Raw genomic sequence first — 4,747 nt, 5'->3', positions numbered from 1 at the left:
AGAAAGAAAGAAAGAAAGAAAGAAAGAAAGAAAGAAAGAAAGAAAGAAAGAAAGAGAGATAAATAAATAGGTAGATACATACATACATACATACACACACACACACACACACACACACACACACACACACACACACACACACATACGCTTATCAATTTGTGTTGCAATATTCTTGATGTGAAATTGTGTGTTGAAACATATATTGTTGCATTTCGGGATGGTCTTTTTTTACATTTTTGCCAAATAAACACAAGCACTATATATTTGTTCACTCGTTTATTACTGCTCGATTATTTTATTATTTTAACACATGTCCATTGTCCGCACAGTGGGAGTTCTTGTTGAGTGAGTTGTATTCAGGTATAGGTGGCTTGTAAAGGATTGTGGTTCATTTCTATTTAGTTGTCTTTTTATCAACTACTAAATCTAAGACTAGAGGACTGTGTCTGCTTGGAATGAAGGGTAAGAGTGAGTTGACAGCTCATGGCTAGGTATGGTCATAAATATTGTCAAGATATTAGGAGTAGTAAAATGGGTATAAAGTAACTGTCTATAAAGGAGGTTGGGTAGAGAAAGACCCTAAATCATGATGTTAATTACCAGTTAAAGGGGCAAGACGCTAATAAAACCTATATTAATACAGAGGAAATTTTATCATGGGGTACTATGAGTGATTGTTTATAAGCAATATTGTTATGCAGTATATATATAATCATTCAAAAGAAAGTAAGAAAATGGAAATATAGCATTTAGTAAAAATTTGATTAAAATTATTATCTATGTTTGATCTATGCAGATCATAATTTTTTATTAGATGCTATATCTCCATTTTCTTACTTTCTTTTGAATGATTATAAACCATGATTTATATATAAACTTATTGTTTTATGAATATTATTATTCACATTGGATGATACCATCCCTTAATGAGGCTAATTTAACCACTAATGGAATTTATATATATATTTATATATAGGCAATTACCATCATTACCATCTCATCAACAATTACTTCTACCCCCATTACCTCCCACACAATACCAGAAAACACCACCCAGTGGGAACCTCTGCGCGTTCTCCGATTTGCAAGATATAACAGGTATACCTCAAATGATAACCTTAGTCTAAAAAGGATACATAGAATAATGTAGAGCTCATAACTTCTATAAAATGATGGACTGGGCCTAAATGGATTGCCTTAAATCATAGGTGTATATCCTACCCCAAGCATCAACAAGAGGAACTATACCATCGTCACCTCCAGCTTCACCAAAACCAACATCACCATCTCTAACACCAACCACTCTTCTATTACTCTCTTCTATTACTCTCTCCACCGACCACACCACCACCACCACCATCACCTCCGCTTGTCAGCCTCCCACCTCCAGACAACAACTACAAGAATAATCAGCACCTCTACCAAAATACTCTACCACTACAACCGTCAATGCCAGGTCTACAGTCAGCAACTCCACCACCACCACCACTACCACCACCACTTCTGCCCACCATGCACCACAACCATCAACACCACCCCAGCACCGACAACCACTTACCACCAACACATCTCCGCCACTTCCAACCACCACCACCACCACCACCACCACCTTGTTTTCACTATGATATTTCGTTATTATAATTGCCAAAGTGAGTAATGAGAAAAGCTGTATCTGTTTTACTACACTAAACTTTTTTTTTGCTTTGTTAAACTGTAAGGTGAGGTAGGTGTCAGTGGTAAAACGGGTTTAAGTGTATTTCGGAGTCCTTCCTCCCTTCAGCCGATATCGCCAAAATCTTCCCTCAACGCACACCACATCACACCATTCCAGCCCTTTATTTTGTATGGTAGTAGTTCTCTTTTGGTCGGTTGCAATGGCTGTTGTCGTTTTAGCGGTGCTTGTAGTAGTAGAAGTGATGGCGCGTGGCTTTAGTGGTTAGAGGTATTCAGCTCACGATTGTAATGTCGTGAGTTCGATTCCTGATGGCGCGTTGTAACTTTGGGCAAGACACTTTATTTCACGTTGTTCCTGTCCACTCGGCTGGAAGATATGAATTGAATTTGTAATTCAAATGGCCAGCCTTGTCACATTCTGTGTCACTCTGAATCTCCCCGAGAACTACGTTATGGGTCAGCGTGTCTGTAGAGGGCTCACCAACTTGCACGTTAATTTCACAAGCAGGCTGTTCCGTTGATGATCAACAAGAACACACATCGTCGTAATCGACTGAATGCCAGTTTAAGAAGTGATGGCTTGGTAGTACTGGTATTGACGGTATTGGTGGAAGTAGAAGTGATGATATAGTGTTGTGATGATAGTACTGGCAGTAGTAGATGTGAATGTATGGCTGTAGTAAAGTAGTAATTGTGGTGGAAGTGGCAGTAGAAGTGATGATGTGATGGCAGTAGTGGTGGTGGTAGTGTTGCTTGTGGTAGTGGTTGCTGTTTAAGTTCCAGAACAGCTCTGACCAATGATATTTTAAGCTGGGATCAACCTGTATTTTTTTATGTGCAGGGAACCCAAAATAACATTATACAATAGGAGAGTAAGTAATGCCTCCAATCAAGTTTAAATCTAAATAACTTCTTTTATTTTAGTAGCAAAATATATTTATCTTAGCTTTAATGATAGAAGAAAGCATGTAGTATTTCATAGTTTTGGTCCCATGCAACAAAAACTTGTATCAAAAAAATTGTGAGGTAAAATATCTTGAAAAAAATATAAGGCGAAATTTGGATTTAAGTATAATTAACTTTTTTATTTTAAAAAACAAACTATATTTTGATTAAGCTTAAATGATAGAGCTCAATTCGAGGAATTTAATGATATCAGTTTCATGCAATGAAGTTTTAAAAGAAAAAAGTTATGAGTGTTTGTTTCTCAAATTTGAGGATGGTGATATAGTTCTATACTTTTTTATGAATATAATTCTATTCTTTTTTATGAATATAGTTCTAAAAGGGGACTTTTAATATATGTCCCATGTATGATTGAGGTAAGTAAAAAATTATCAACGACACCGCTAATTTGCCATTAGTTTAATTACGTCAGCTTAAATGATAGACAACTTTCAAAAAATTAAAATCTTAAATTATTGAGACATTATTAATTAGCATAATAGCATAACCTGTAAAAAAAAACATGGGTTACATGGGAAAATTCGAGCAAGAGAAATAATACTCTTATGATCATAAATCTGGAAAAGTACAGGACAAGTCATCACTTCTGGTAAAGTACAGAACAATAAAATTTTTACTTGAAATATTGCAGCTAAGGATAGAATTTGAATATTAAAAATTATTTGATTTTAATTTACAAAGGAACATTATAATTAAAAAGGATACCATCATTTTGTTAAAATATTGACACATTAGACAAACTTTAAAAGTGAGAGCCAGAAGTACCAATATAGCTAAAGTTTTATGCAAAGTAGAATAGTATATACGGTAGGCAAATTCATTAAGTAAAATATAGGCATTGAGTCAAGGCTAAAAATGTGAAGACTTGGCAATAACTTAGGCAATAACTCAAACAAATTTTACTGTGAATCTGTTGTTATAGGTAGATTTTACTGTAATATATAACTAATATTTTTTGTATTATTTTATTTATTGTACTAACTATGTACTATTATTATTTTTTATAATCTATTTTCAAATTTCTAATTATTAATTAATAATTAAAAAAATGAACTTTTTAAAGTGCAAAAAATGGTCTAATTGAGTTATTTTTAATTTCTAATAGAGGTAACAAGTAATAACAAATAGAAGTAATAACTTGTAATAAAATTTTTAGTTTTAATAAAAGCTAATATTTTCTAAATCTAAATATTTTATCCTTAGCTGCAATGTTTTAAGTATAAATTTTCTTATTCTGTATGTATGTATGTATGCATGTATGTATGTATGTATGTATGTATGTATGTATGTATGTATGTGTGTGTGTATTCTGCATATTCATATGTTTGTGTTCATGTTTATTTGTTTGTGTGTGTGTGTGTGTGTGTGTGTGTGTGTGTGTGTGTGTGTACCTCTGTCTCATTGTGTGTGCATGTTTGAGTGTATTTATGTGTATGGCTTTGTGTAACAATGTACGTGCATCTATAATGTATGGATGTGTGTCTCCATATGTGTCCCTGTGTGTGTGAAGTGTGCGTGTGTGTAAATGGTTCTGTGTTTCAGTCTTCATTTGTGTATGTGTGTATGTGTGTGTGTGCTTGTCTGTCCGTATTACCTATGTACCTGTCTATCTATTTATCTATTTCTTTACTTACATATCCACTTATCTAGATACACATACACACACACACACACATACACACACACACACACACACACACACACACACACACACACACACGCGCGCATATATACGTCTACGTAACAGTCTACTAACAAATCTACTACTGTATGTGTAAACTGTGGGTATTGGGGTATCACTACCTTCTGCGTATATTTCCTATTTAATACCGGGTATGTTTCATTTATGAGGATGTACTCCTGCATTTGTCTGAGTGTTGGGTCCTTCAGGTGTTTGGATAAAATGCGGATGTCAAGTTGACCCAGTGCGCCTCCATGTTGGTCTTTGGCATGTTGGTAGAGTACGGAGGACAGTTTTTTGTCGTAATATTATCTCAAATGGACATTTAGTCTCTCCGCAGTGCTTCTAGATGTCTCCCCTATGTATATCATGTTCTTGTGTTTACAGCACCCTCTATGCACCTTATATATATATATATATATATAT

This window comes from Octopus bimaculoides, chromosome 3 (genome assembly GCF_001194135.2).
Source record: "Octopus bimaculoides isolate UCB-OBI-ISO-001 chromosome 3, ASM119413v2, whole genome shotgun sequence".
NCBI lineage: Eukaryota > Metazoa > Mollusca > Cephalopoda > Octopoda > Octopodidae > Octopus > Octopus bimaculoides.
Note: the sequence above shows the minus strand (reverse complement) of the source record.